This window comes from Dasypus novemcinctus, chromosome 22 (assembly GCF_030445035.2).
Source record: "Dasypus novemcinctus isolate mDasNov1 chromosome 22, mDasNov1.1.hap2, whole genome shotgun sequence".
NCBI classification, from domain to species: domain Eukaryota; kingdom Metazoa; phylum Chordata; class Mammalia; order Cingulata; family Dasypodidae; genus Dasypus; species Dasypus novemcinctus.
Genome location: NC_080694.1, coordinates 55247238 through 55263347, shown reverse-complemented (window position 1 = coordinate 55263347; position 16110 = coordinate 55247238).

The following is a 16110-nucleotide window of genomic DNA, read 5'->3' as shown; positions in this document are numbered from 1 at the left end:
TTTTATTATTTTAAATGCAACTGTAAATGGAATTGTTTTCTTAATTTCCATTTGTTCATTGCTGGTATATAGACTACAACTGATTCTTGTGAGTTAATCATGTACCTGCAATTCTGCTGAATTCATTTATTGGTATTAGTTTTCTCATTGATTCTTTGGGTTATTCTGCAGAAGTATCATGTCATCTGGAAATAGAGATTTACTTCTTCCCTTCCAAATTGGATGCCTTTTACTTCTTTTTCTTGCCTATTTTCTCTGGTTAGAAGAGAGTAGTAGTGAAAGAGAACATGTTCCTATTCTTAGAGAAAACTTTCAGTCTTTTACCATTGAATATGATGTTAGTTGAGGGTTTTTTATAAGTATCATTTACCACATTGAGAAAGTTTGCTTATGTTACTATTTTCCTGAGTGTTTTTATCAGGAAAGGGAGCTGGATTTGTCAAATCCTTTTTGGCATCAACTAAGATGACCGTATTTCCGCCCCCCTTCCCCCCACCTTCATTCTATTAATGTGGATATTAAATTGACTTCCTTGTGTTAAAACACTCTTGAATTCCTGTGATAAATTCCATTTGGTCATGATCTATAATTTTTTTTTAATATGCTGCTGGATTCACTTTTCTAGTATTTTCTTGAAGATTTTTGTATCTCTTTTCATAAGGGAAAGACTTTAGTAAGTATTAGGTATTGATGGCCTCATAGCATGAGCTATGGAATCTTCCCAAATCTTCAGTATTTTAGAAGGATTTAAGAAGAATTGGTGTTAATTATTCTTTGATTGTTTGGTAGAATTCACCATTGAAAACATGTAGTCCTGGAGTTTTCTTTGCTGGGAGGCTTTTGATTAATTATTCTGCCTCTCTACTTATTACAGGTCTATAAAGATTTTCTACTTCTTTTTGAGTCAGTTTAGGTAATTTCTTTATTTCTAGTAATTTATCCACTTCATCCAAATTATTTAACTAGCTGACATGCAAATGTTCATAGAATTCTCCCATAATCCTTTCAATTTCTCTAAGATCTTTTGTACTGTTCCCACTTTCATTTCTGATTTAATTAGTTACATGTTCTCTCTCTTTTTCTTTTTCAGTACAGCTAAAGATGTAATTTTCTTGATCTTTGCAGAGAGACAATTTTTGGTTTTGTTGATTCTCTCAATTGTTTTTCTATTCTTTATTTCATTTATATTCTTTTTATCTTTATTATTTCCTTCCTTCTGCTTACTTAAGTTTATGTTGGTCTTCTTTTTCTAGTTATTCAAGATATGAAGTCTGATTATTGGTTTCATATCTTTCTTCTTTTATAATGTAGACATTTAGAGTTACAAATTTCCCTCATATACTGCCTTTGTTGCATTTCCTAACTCTTGGTATGTTGCATTTTCATTTTCATTCATCGCTAAGAATAGTCTGATTTCACTTATGATTTATTCTTCACCCATTTGCTTTATTCTAGTCTACATATTTGTGAATTTTCCAGTTTTCTTTGTTTTATTGATGTCTAGCAATATTCCTTTGTGATTGGAGGAGATTCTTTGTATGATTTCAATCTTTTAAAATGTACTGAGACTTGTCCTGTGATATAGCATATGGTCTATCCAAGAGAATGAGCCATTTATCCTTCAAAAGAATGTGTTTTCTGCTGTTGTTGGGTATAATGTCTGATAGATATCTGTTAGCTCTAGTTGGTTTATAATACTTTTCAATTTTTCTGTTTCCTTATTGATCCTTTATCTAAATGGTCTATCCATTATTGAAATTGATGCAGTAAGGTCTCCATATATTACAGGAGAACTATCTATTTCTTCAATTCTGTCAGTGTTTGCTTCAAGTATTTTGGGGCTCTGATTTTAGGAGCATATATGTTTATAGTTGTTCTATCTTCTTGATGGTGGATCCTTTCTAAAAATGTAATATTCTTCCCTGTCTTTTATAACAGTGTTTAACTTAAAATCTATTTTTTCTGATATTAGCGTAGCCTCCCTAGCTCTATTTTGGTTGTATTTGCATGGAATATTTATTTCTATCTCTTTTATATTGTCTTGTCCTAACTTACATCTTTACACTTCATGTGCCCAATAACGTGGACTTTTAAATTATTTTTATGAATGTGTATTTATATCATATAAGAAAAAGTAGGATTACAAGCCAAGAATAAAAAATGCTGGCATTTGTATTTACCCATTAAGCTACCTTTATTATGGGTCTTTATTTATTCCTATGGCTCCTAGTTACTGTCTAGTGTGTGTTTCTTTCATCACATGGACTTTAGAATTCCTAGAATTCTAGGGCAGGTCAGTGGTAATGTACTCACACAGTCTTTGTTCAACTTGGAATGTCTTAATACCCTCTCATTTTTGAAAGGCAATTTTGCTGAATAAATAATTCCTTGTTAATAGATTTTTTCTTTCAGGATTTTAAACAAGTCATCCATCTATTTTCTGGCCTCCATATTTTGTGAGGAGAAATTGTCACTATCTTATTAGGTAGTCCTTATTTATGATGAGTCATTTCTCTCCTACTGCCTTTAGGGTCTTTCTTTGTCATTGGTCTAACAGTTGGACATTAATGTATCTCAGTGTAATTCTCTTTGATTTTTTATCCTACTGGGAATTTGTTGAGCTTCTTGCATGTGTATATTCATGACTTTCAGCAAATTGGGAAAGTTTTTTTGCCATTATACCTTCAAATATTCTTTCTGTTCCTTTTTCTTTTTAATTTTTCTTCTGGCATTCTCATAAGGCTTATGCTGGTACCTTTCATAGTGTCCCACAAGTCCCTTAGGCACTGTTCACTTTTTTCATTCTTTTATCTTTCTGCTTTTCAAGCTGAATAATTTCAATTATCCTATCTTCAAGTTCATTAATTCTATCTTTGGCTTCTCAATTCTGCTGTTGAAGCTTCTAGTGAATGTTTATTTTTATTATTGTACTTTTCAGCTCCAGGTATTCTTTTGCACTCCTCTTTAATATTTCCATCTCTTTATTGAATTTCTCCTTTTGTTCAAGTATCATTTTCCTTATTTCTTTTTGTTCTTTGTCCCTATTTTCCTTTAGGTCATCGAACATGTTTAGGAGAGTCCATTTAACATCTTTGATTAGTAATTCCAATGTCTGGGTTTCCTCAGTAGTTTCTGTCACTTTTTTCCTGTGAATGGTACATCTCTTCCTATTTCTTTCAACGTCTTCTGATTTTTTGTTGAACTCTGGACATTTAAATATCATTATATGTTTAATATGGAAATTGATTTTCCTCCATCCCCAGGGTTTGCTGTTTGTTTTGGTTTTATTTTTGATTGTTGAAAGCAATACTGTAAATTGGCTCTGTATCAAGGCTATTCTTCAATGCTTGGCCCAGTTTATACCAAAATTACAAATCAACCCATTGTGTACAGTTAAAGCCATCTCAGGCTTTTCTAAACATGTGTTTTGCCCTGGATGTGAAATTGCTATTATTTCCCTTGTATATAAAAATGCTCCCGGATGTTCTAAAAGTCCACTCCCAAAAAGGCTCTTTCCCAGTTCTTCCTTCTTTAGCAGCAATATTTGAAATTTTCTGTTTATGTTTATTTCATTACAATCATTTCTTTAAAAATAAAAATAGAGGTATATTTATCATTTTCCTTGCCCTCATTGCAAATTTTAAATAATTCACTTACTTCTGAGGAACTTGGAAAGCAATCTAATCTATTATAAATGTAAATTTAATCATTTTTAGGTCTTAAAATCCACAAAGGATTAGAAGACCTATATACTCTATGTCAAAATAAAACAAATTTCTTTCCCTTGTTTTTGAATGTTTTATAGATTGCCAGAAATGAACTAGGTAACATATTAAATAAAGCAACTTAATCATAGTTCAATATATTTTAAAGAAATTTATAAATTTGCAAATGCTTTTAAGGCAGGTAACATGGATCATGTTGTGTGTAAGTAGGAAATAAGTAATTTGTATTTTAGTCATGGATTATCATTGAGGTATATAAGACCTAATTATTGGCTTTAAGGGGAGGGTCAACTAGGATTTATTGATAATCATTTTAGCAACAGGTAATAAAATAGTTGGTCTATATATATATATCCCCACTGTTTCCTTACAATGACTTAATCCTAAAAATAGTAGACCACATAGTTACCCATTCCTGCTATAACAAATCACTATGAATTTAGTATATTAAAATAGTGCAATTTTATTAATATATAGTTCTGGAGATCAGAAGTCCAAAGTTGGTTTCATAGGACTAAAATCCAGATGGCAGCAAAGTTGTATTCTTCTGGAGGATCTCAGCAAGAATCCATGGCCTCGTTTTCCTGTTAGTTCCTAGAGGATGCCCACATTCCTCGTATCCATCTTCAAAGCAAGCAATCAATTCCCTCTGACTTCTGCTTCCATTGTCATATCTGCTTTTCTGATTCTGACTTTCCTGCCTCCTTCTTCCTCATTTAAGGACTCTTGTGATTATACTGAGCCTGCCTAGTTCACCCAGCATAATCTCCCCATCTCGAAATCATTAACTTAGTCATGTCTGCAAGGTCCATTTTGGCATGCAAGGTAACATATTCATATATTCTGGGGATTAGGGCAGAATATCTCTGGGAGGGCCATTATTCTGCCCACCAGAGACCATCGTACAAATGACTAAGTAAGGTTCAAAAACAAGGCAAGAACACATGTAGAAAACTGCTAGAATTAAAATAAAATATATGTGAGTAGAAAATCTAGGCTCATCAATTTGAAGGTCCTTGTATTATGATATATCTGATGTTTCAGATGCATCATTAAAATATCTGTCAGTCATGTGCAGACTACTTAATGCAATATTTATTTCTAGAACATGTACTATTTTTATCATCTTGCGATAATAATATGCATGTACTGTTTGGGTTATTATAAAAATGTTATTTTTCCTAAATGATTTGAACATTTTTACCCTAAGTCAATGAACTAAAAGGAAACATTAGTGACGTCAGTGTAACCTCAATGGGTCATTTGACTGAATGTAATATTTACAATGATGCTATGAAGAAAATACTTTTTCAATAATTCTGATGAGCATTAACATTGTAATAACCTTTGACATCCCGCTTTATCCTGAAAATTCTGATCTTTGACTGTCTCCTCTCCCAAGGAAAAGGAACAAAAAGAAAGTCTGCACATTTACCGTTGTCTATTGTGATCCAAAGGTGTCCTTGGAACAAAAGCCAGTTGAGGGAGCTGCAGCTTGGTGATGGCCTGTCCTGTGGCCTTTAATGATCACAATGGGGTGTTTTTCTTTAACTATCCTAAAGGGTAAGTCAGAGTTTATCAGTCTCATTAATCCAGACTTCCACTGGGGACTGGGCAAAAAGGTTTAGAATCTGATCAGTGTGCAGCTTTCATGACCTTTCTTTTGATCCAGAATCTTAGTGAGGGAGGAAGACCTCATGTAAGTCTCAACCTGCACAGGAGGTGTTTTCTCCTATATGGGGATAAAAGGAGCCCAATTGAAGTAAATTCAGCAGAGATAGTTAAAAGGTCACTGTGACAGTATTTTCATGTAAAATATTCTCAATACAGACTGAATGGTTTCAGCTTTAATTTTCTGCCCCATCATGCCATTTAGTGTTGGTGAATTTTTATTGACAAGTATGGAGGACATCTTCATCATTTTTCCTATAAAATAGTCATCATCAATAATCAGAGAGGAAGAATTGCCATCGAAAGTTTATTTAACAAACACTAGAGGTGCCTTTGTTTTTACAGTTGAAATTTTTATTGGATTTACAGGGAAAAAGGAGTGGGGAAAGCTCCTCTTATTTTGGGTGCAGCTGAGGGTCAGATATAGAGAATAAAATTAAGGAGTGTTCTGCATCTTTATGTCCTTAAACTCTAGCTTGAAAGAACAAGTTCAGGGATGGAATGGAATAGAAACAAAAATGCCTTTTGACAATGCCAACTGTTTTCTATTTATGCATTCAATTTTTCATGAAAACATAAGAAATGTAAAACCAAATGGTTATATTACATGTGAACCCTTGGAACTTCTGTGAATCTTGGCAACATTTTGCATAAGCTGTGACAAACATCGGGTGCCAAGATACTGTATCCTTTACATTTTGGTTTCCTTCCACTCAGTGGGGATAGTTTCTGTGGTAAGAGTGGCCTTCTGGTGATTGCATTGGCATTCATAGGAGCCCTATAAGCAAGTGTTGTTCTTTACTTTTGTATTTCTCACTTTAACAAAAAGTGGGGTTATATGAGCTCACATCAGTTGGTGAAAACCAAAAGGACCTTACAGGGTGAATATGATTAAGCTATACTAGCCGAATGCGCTCATGATTTCTCGGCAGTTGAATACACACAGGTACACAACCTAATTTTGGAGCATTTGGTAAAAATGTCTGAAAGATCATAATATGGAGTGCTCTGTTGATAATTAATAGCTGAATTATGCTAAATGAATGCCATTCTTATTTTCTAAGAGTTCACATTCTAGAGAAGAAAAACGTGCATATGCTTATGTTTGTTACATACACTAAATGCTTATTTTATTCAGGAAAGCCTGGTGATTAATGAGATAACTTTGAATAAGGAATTCTATTTTAGGCTATCAGAATATAACCAGTAACAGTCAAGTAATCACCTACAATCTTTCATGGCCCGAACTGTTTGTCCCGTTTCATTTTGCCCTCTGGATCCAACCTTGACTCGGATTCTCTAAGAGCCATACCTTGTGGCTTTTGCATGTTCGTTATTCAAACTCTTCCTTCTAAAACCTTTGATAGCACTTTGAAACCGTTCTTACTCACCTCAGTCTTTGTGGTTCTGATGGGGCTGACCAATACTCTAGTTCCCGGAAGGGATGTGAGTCGGGCTCAGACAAACCGATTAATTCATGCTCTGACCACAATAATAAATTCAGGTGTTGGCTACTGGCCCAAGTCAATAGGATCTTACTTTTTTCTGAAACTACTGGGTAAGAGCCAGTAGTGTGTTGGTAAGCCAGCTCTAGGGTGGTGGGGGAAGGAGGGGAGTGTGGAGGGGGGAAACCCTGGTTCGTAGTGTTCAGGGATTTTCTGTGGAATAAACTCTCCCACCTCAGCCAATTCTAAGCTACCAACCCAATATGACTGCATGTGAAGTTTTCTCTGTGGTGCTCCACACCTGGTGGTCATACCATGTCCTAAGCAGCAAGCTTTGCTCCCCTCGGGCTATTATGTTTATATATTACTCATAACACCTTCTATTTATGCAGACTGTTCTAAGAGAAATGGTCCTGCTTACGGCTCCTGAGGAAGAGGTGGCCATGGGTAAACAATGACATCGTCCCTCCCTGGGTTGGAATCTCCTGTCTTCAAACGACTGGACCAGGAGCCATTACTGAATAAAGACAGGGAATTCCGTGGTCATACAGAAGCTATGATACAGTGCACTGGGGCAATTCGCTTTCTATGGGATTGTAATTGAGAAGCACAGAGAAAATCAAGCAGTTAGTAGAACAGCTGAAGGTCAAAAGAGACATAGTGAGAAAAGCCATGAGGCAGTGCTGGGGCCTTAAGTAGAAAGTATGAAAACCTAGAGTTAAAAAACAGTGGCATGAAGACACTGGGGCTATCTGGGCCTTGAGAGGTACAGAGAGAACAGCTGTTTCCACGAGCCCCTCTAAGCCCTGTCAATGCTCCTGTGCTAGGCCTGGACCATGTGCTCTCCTAGGATGTGCAGCTCCTTTTGTGTCTCAACTTGGGTGATTGGTTTTTACACCTAAGAAGACTTTAAATAAAACATGAATTCTTGCCAGGAATGGGGTTTAAGCAGGTGGAAATGGCAGGGTGATTGACATCACTAGGACATAACACTGCATTGATCCAGAAAGGGAACGAAGCTAATCAAGTCATTATCTGTGACTTCGGGAGCGGGGAGTATCAGGACTCTCTTTATTGCAAAAGAAGTTAGGCAGCAAGCTAATACCCTTGGGATCACTCATTCTACTACACACCTTGTCATAAAAAAAAATGGCCTCAGACTATCCACTGTGGGACCCCTGTGTGGTGAGCTTAGTGAACTGTGGTAGAGAAGGAAATACATATTCAGGACCAGCCAAAAAAAAAAAAAAAGAAAACAAATCAGTGGTACATTGGCTCTAGGGACACAAATTGAAGATTTCTTCCTATTTCTCTCTTTCATAAAATATAGCCATGAAGAGAGTTCTGTGTGTCCCACACTCTTGAACATTAGTTGTTTTTGTGGTAGAAAATAAATTATTTCATAATCCAGATGTTGCAGAGAGGAAACACATTTTTAAAAAGGATGTGTTTCATTGGTATTAATAGCTAACATTCCATGTGCCAAGTACTCTTCTAAGCTCTTTAGATGTTTTGATTCACTTAATCCTCCCCAAATCTTCATGATTAGCATAAATTAGGAGACCCAGAGATAAAGAAACTGAGACAATTATCCAGATATTACATATCAGAACCAGGTTTCATAACCCGACATTCTAACTCCAGAACCCAGTAGAGCACTACCCAGTAGACTAAAATTGCCAAGCAGCTTTTAAAGTGGCCTGTTGAGACAGTATGTGGTAGCTGAGATAAGATTCAGAGCATTCTATTTGTGAGGATGTGTTTATTTACAGTGTATGTGGTAGGTAGAATGCATTACTATTTAGTTGGGTGCAACTTTGAAATCGTGTGGGTGGGAAGTAGGCAGTTTGCTCTGCTGATTAGCAAGAGATAAAGTAGATTTGACATTCAAGTACCTTGTACACATTGGCACAGTCCATTCCAGGATAAACTGCCTCACTGCACTCTCACTGCACATGGTTTCACTTCCTTAATCATCTCTAATTGGACCAAGAGGTGGGATACTGTACTCCAGGGCAGCCAATCCAAAAGCTGATGAGGAAATTGTGATGTGGCCTGGCTTACAAAAGATGAACTCAGGAAGTGGGACTTTTGATCATCAGAACCAGGAAATTCTAAGGGAATGAATCATTTCACAGCAGGAACCAAAGTTAAATATTGTGGAACACAGCCTGGAAAGACAATGGTGGACTTTGCCAAAGTTATGAGGTAACAGAAACTGTGAGTAAGCAGAGCAATTAGACAGAGAAAAAGCATAAAGTAAAGGCTAAGGAAAGTGGGTATTTTTGGTAGGGCATTAAAGGCTGCCCTGCCATGTGGTGAGTACTTGAGTCGTGTTCTTGGCATAGCATGGCAGGGTGTACAACAAAGATCCCCAAAGTATTGCTGGTAAGGTGTCTCAAAGTATGTGCCTCTAGGAATGCTTTCTACTTCAACACTCCAGTAGAGTTTGGCCCCAAGGGATCCTTTTCCTGCTATTTTCCTGTAAGCAGAAGTTACTGCCTAAGGCAATAAGGATAGGTTCAGATCCCTGTGGAAGCCACCTTCACAGGGAGTAGAATCTAGGAGGCATATTTCATAGCTCCTCCTAATAAGTGTTACTCACTCATTCTGGTGTCACCCTAGACATTTCTTAGAATGGCACTAGTGTGTGACAGTATTTGGAGAAGTGGTCTCTGTTACCCACTGTTTTGAATTTGTCTGGTTTTCAAAGAACAGAAAGCTCGCCAAATTAGAAAAACGATGAGCTGCAGGAATAATGAAGAAAGTTGTCTCTTGTGCAAAATAGACCTTAGATATGGAATTGAAAGAAAAACAGTTCTTGTAAGTATCATTTTAAGGAGAAACTGGAAAAATGTTTGGACTGATTTTAATCTTTCCCTTGATTCCAACTTCTCCACAGTAAATGAAAAAATTAAGTAGTATCATTCATCTATTTTGACAAAAAGAAGGCAACCAGTATCATATTTTTCTTACCCTTTCAGATGTATTTCCTAAGTAACATTACACAGTATCACACACTAAATTCTTTGTTCACCCTGGTCTTTCTCCTTTCAAAAAGATGTGCATGTTGCCATTCTCTCCCGACTTTTTTTATCCACTTGTTAGCTGGTTGTCTGTAAACTTAGAGTTACCAAACCAATTGTGTCTAAACCATATCACCTGAAATTTGTTTTTACTCTGTTTTAGAATTCATGATTAACAGCATGTAGGTGAGAAATATCTAAGTTTGGACCTTTAATGTTAATACATGTTGGCTTAAAATTTTTAAAATAATTTTAAGTCAATTATCTCATTGTCTACTGTGATAAAAAAAACACTCTTGAAATAATATGGTATTTATACTATGTCCATTTCAGGTTTTATCAATAAGAATGGTTTCTATTGCAATTAGCAGGAATCTGAACACAAAATGGGTAAAACAATAAAAGTAATATTGGATCAGTGAAAGTGTCAATGGAAAGACTGGGCTTTGGGCACTTTGGTCGGGGCTCTGGTTCTTTTACCATGGTGTTCTCTCGGTCTGTCCTCGGCCAGATTTTGGTTTTCTACTCAGATTAGTCTTGCATGTGGCAGCAAAAATTCTGCACCAGACAAAATTCCCACGTCTCATACTGTCGGAATGGAGACCATTCTCAGCAACTGGTGAAGAGACCCACAGTTATTGCAAAGGGACCGCAGGGGAAACCTGCAGGGGTCTCAGTCACACCAGTAGAGAACTCAGTCTCCTTGGGAAGAAAAAGAAGAGGTTTCGGGTGGAGCAGAGGTGGGACCTGGAAAGGAACTGGCTGCAGTTCTCACTGTCTGAGGTCACTGACAGAACGGGATCAGGGTGTGGCACGGGGCATCCGTTACATGGTGACATCCACGTCTGCTCACTTCCCACCCACGTCATTATTCAGGAGAGTGGGTCTCTTGTGGAAATCTGAAATTTCTTGGGTGAAAAATACATCTGCAACATTTGAATGACATCAAGGGTTGCTTGTTCAATACCTCAAGCCCAAAAAGATGAGTTAATTGTGGAAGGAAACAACACTGAATTTGTATCAAATTGAGTTGCTTTGATTCAGCTGGCCACAGCAGTTAAAAACAAGGCCGTCAGAACATTTTTGGATGATATCTGTGTCTCTGAAAAAGGAACAGTTCAGCACGCTGTTGAATAAGATTTAATAGTTGTCCAGCTAGGCAAACATGAAGATGCCAAAACTATTTGTGACGTTTTAAAGATGCAACAAAAGTCCTCTGTTAAAAAACATCCCCAGATCTGCTCACCTGATCATCTGGGCTCAAAGGACTTTCCTTTCCCAGCTACTACACTGAAGTCTTCGACCTCTCTCTAACAGGACCCATTTAGGTGGAGCAAGGGCTCCTGGGAAAATCATCGTAATGCCATGCACTGTGCGGTTGAGACCTAGATGAGGAGCTTCTCTCTGAACCAGTCATGTGAAGAGGGAAGGCTTTTAAGTCCAGCGCATGAAGCCAATCACCCCTAGAAATGGGGCAGGTGAGAGTAATCCCACCCGAATTGCACAAGTGGGAGAGGGTGCCAGAGTGATGAGATGTGTTTGCAATCTCAGGATGTGGTTTGATTTCTGCTCCCCATTCAACAGTTCTAAGAGGGAGTGCAAGTCACATCACCTTCTTAGGACTCTATCTCTTCACTCAAAAGGAGAATAATATTAATACCTGTCTCTCTACAAGGAGATAGTGAAGATCTGCCAAGCAGTTCTGTAAACTATTATACGCCATAAAAACTGTGTTAGTTTACTATTGCTGATGTTGTGGTTATTTTTATTATCGTTTAAGTGAAGAATTGTCAAGTGTTAGGTACGGAGATATATCAGACATTTTATAAATATTTCTTCTATGTGAATCAAGTGCTTTTGTAAACATTCCATTGCACCAGGATCTTTTGTAGTCCAGAAAATTTTAACAGCTATTACTAGATACAAATTATTCTGTAGTCAAAATACTTGGGAAATGGTGAATTAAACAAAAATAAATTGGTTTCTTTGTAAAAAGACTTTCCAGAATCTTTAATCTTTAATATTCAGGGTAAATGTTTAAGAGCAGGAGTCACTGAGCTGGATAAAACATTAGACAAGTTGGTTTTTGCCCTGCAGGGGACAGTTAGCAATGCCTGGGGACACTTCTGGTTGTCACAAGTGACAGTGGGTCTGCTACTGGCATCTAGTAGGTGGAAACCAGGGATGTTGCCAAATACCCTACAATGCACAGGACAACTCCACAAGAATTTATCTGGTCACAATTGAGAAAACTTGAAGTTCTATATAAAATTCACTTTGGGAACACTGATTTGCATGGTTGATGACAAATTTCCCAACAAACACCCAGGAACAGTATCATCTGTTTTTCAAATAGCTCACCACCTACCTGACCTTCAACCAGTAGAGCTTGTGTGTACATGAGGGTGTGAATACCAGTGTGGGGCAAGGTTCAATCCTAATTTATCCTAACTATGCCTAACAGGAATCCTATAAAATTTATCCTTATTAAAGTGATTGAAAACTTTACAATTATTTTAAAACCTTCATCTACATTACCCAAATTCAGCCCCTCAAAGAGCAGTAGCTAATACTAATTCCTCACATTTGAAGATGGTTTGATTCTTTTCCAACTACTTTAATGTGTCTCTTCTTTTTGTTTTCGTCATCTTCATCACATCCTTGAGGCCAATGGATTGGATTAAATTAGTTTGGCTTCTACTGATGAGTTTTTTTTCAGTAGTTTAACACAATTCTTTTGTGCCCCAAAAATCTTACAACCTGAAAGTTTTCGTGAGTCCTCTAATTTATCTCTTAATTCTTAAGTGTTATCCCATCACTCTTGTATGAGACTTTAATGTATAGGTAATGGTAGATGTTATTTAATTATTAAATATTTTGTGTTAAAACAAAATTTAATCTGCTAGTTTAAAATATTAAGAATTCAAGACCCAGAGAGGTAAATAATTTCAGAAGAAGCTAGTCAGAACTGACAGTTGCTGAAGACTCTTTGTGAGTGGGTGTCCCTAACTTTAAGATGTATTGATATTAAATATTAAAATGGGTTTGTGATTACTTGGTCATTCTCTGACTGACTTGTCTAGGAAATCTCTGCTGTAATAGGAACATAAACCTGAAGGTTTAAAAACAAACAAACAACAAAAACTGTGGCTTCTCTAAGTTTTTGTCCTTGATCTTCCAAAGTCAAATCACTTAGGGAAACTGAGGTAAAAGCAAAGTTTTACACATGAGGCCACTGAAGTCTAAACGACTTGACAATTTAAGTGCCAGCATCAGATGTAAAACAGCTTTCCTGATTCTTAGCCTTGGCTCTATTCATAAATATATTATCTTACTTATGGAATTCCTAGGCCACCAGAATCCTCTAAATGGTGAAATTTTTAAGGAAGCTCTTATTCCTTCTTTCCCAATATTATAAAGTAGAAGAGTAAATATTCCTCAGATAAGACCATTAATCACTCTCATTTCTTTTCTTTTCTTTTCTTTTTTATTTATTTTTTGTTCCTTGAGGACTTACATGGATAGCAGTAAGGGTAGGTCAAGTGAGGCAAGAGGTCCTAATTAGGAAGTGGCTTATTCATAGGGCACATCCTAGGACTGCCGTGGAAATTCCCTTACATTGTAACTTAGTAAGGCAAAGGTATCTGGCTCAGAGTCACACAGTACACAACTTTGTTTGCTAACCTGAAAGGACAATAATGATGTAATGTTGTTTTCCTCACCTAGAGTATCGGTTGACATTCTAAATCATCTGTGGGTTGGTAGGCTCAAACTCAGGGAAGCAGGTGAGGGAGGAAATCTCCAGGATTTATTTTTAAGTTAACATGCTTTTCTTTTTTTAAAATCTATTTTAAAGCATATGTATATATATATGCTTTATATATATATATATATTCCCAAAAGGCAGAAAACATAGAATAAACTTATAAAATGGCAGGCTGGTTTCATTTTTAGTCAGTATTTCCATGTTTTTCCTCAATATCTGTAAACCTTTTCAGGTTAAGTCCCTCTAACTTGAAAGCAGTGGGTCTGGTTGTTAATCCAAAAAAGCTACAATAAGTACATCCTTTTTTTCCTCTATTTTCAGACTTTTTAGACACCATGTAGTTTCTAGTTTGTGATCGCCTTCTTCTTTGGCTCCCATTCCATATGACTCAACATTCTGGTGATCCTCACAAAAATTAATTCCTTAAATATTCACAGCATTAAGGGTCTGTCACGAAGTTGCCAGCTGGGCCTCTTTCACTTGTGGATTTTGGGAAGAAGCAGTCTGGAATAGTGGGAAAAGTTGGCTCTGGAATTGGAAATAAGACTAATGCTAGCCATAATAATAGTTATCAGACATTGTTCCGATGCCTGATCCTTTTAGCAAGTTTTTTACTTCGAGGCTATTCTGATCTCCATTTTATTGAATCAGAACCAGTCGATGCAACATCCCACATTGGATTAAGTAAAGGAGCTGGGATTCAAATCCAAGTCTATCTGACTCCAGTTTGTACTTCAAAGTCAATGAGCTGACCTGAGTTTGTACTCTAGCTTTCTCAATGAATGGTGTGAATTCCATAAATTATGTCAACATTATCATTCCCAGCATCCTCATGTGTACAAAAGGATGTAATGCTAACTATTCTAAATAGATGTTGTAAAGATAAGATAATACTTGTGAAATCCCTAACGTCTTGTATGTATTCAATAAGTATTCATTTCCTATTCCTCATAACTCAAAATATTAAACTCAAGCAAAACAAGAAAGCAGCATAGAAAACGATTGGCAGTTAACATAGTGGTTCCCATCCCTTACTGTACATTAGAACCTCCTGAGGAACTTTGAAGAAACACTGATGACTGATGGGGAGGGGAAATGAACCTTCACCTCTAGGACACTAAGGATGTTCTACTTTTCATTCTGAGTGATGGTTACGCAGGGGTGTTCATTTTGCAATAATTCCTTGAGCCATACATTTATGATAGGTGCATTCTTCTGTCTCCATATTATACTTCAATTTAAAATGTATATTAAAAACACTACTTCCCAGGTCTCACCCCCTTCAAAAATTCTGATTTAATAGCTCTGTAGAGAAACCCAAACATCAGTCTTATTTTAAAAGTTTCTCAGGTGATGTTACTGTGCAGTCAAAGTACAGAACCATTGTTAGAGCAAAACCAGGCCTCCACAGGTTAAAGAAATCAGGAAAGGCCTGTTTTATAGGAAAGCAGGGAAAATCCTGCCAAATTCAAAAGCCTGAGTAAATGTACAATAGTTAGATTTAGAAACATGAATAGTATCTTTGTTACTTACAGGGAATCCCCTACAAATGGGAACTGGGATATGCAATAAAAAAATCTATTACTTGCTCCAAGAGCACTTTATTTTCTTCACTTTTCCTTCTTCTATAAACATTTCTAGTAACATCTATTTTATTAAACCTTTATACCTTTTTTGAATGGCTTTATTCAGCAAAACCTAGTAGTTTAGAAAGATGGAGATAAATGCATGAGTTAAAATATCTACTCCTCCCAAGTGTCAAACATACAAATATCCACTAAGAGACAAGTAAGATTACTATGTTTGTGGGCTGTTTTTCTCCTCAATCTATGGGTGTTCCTGTTTTATTTAACTGAATCCAGCTTAGGGACTAGTTAGATATCCAAATAACAATGTGTCTCATAAATTCTTAACAGTCACTAGCCAGTTGCCTCAGTCCAGCCTTAGTTAATCCTGTAGTGAGGTATATTTGAGCAGCTGCAGGGTTAGTGTGATGTCAAGTGGAAGATGATGGATTTGTAATCACCAGATCCTTTATGCTAGGAGTTTGATGGTCCTTGTGTTCAAATTGGTAAGAAAAAGCAAATCAGAAGTTTATTCATTTACTAGGGACCAATCGTTTGTTGAGCAAAGGCAACAAATTACACAAAGTATTTACCAATGCCGTCAATATCCCGGGAACTGTAGCACAGCCGCCTCCTCCTAGCAAATTAGAAAATGAGTTAAAATTTACCCTCTAAGAGAGGAACTGTGAGATAGAACTATGCTAGCAAGCTGGTATTAAAGTCATTCAGACTTGCTTTAAACTTGAATGAATGTATTTACTTGTATGAGGAAGGAACATAAATGAAATGACCATGGAACAGCCCAGAGAACTCTATCAAGGAAGGAGGGAATTTACCTTTAGATTTCGAACATTTTCATTCCCAATGGCAACGTGTAAATAGATCCATAAGCTTATCGTGGCCTGAAACTAT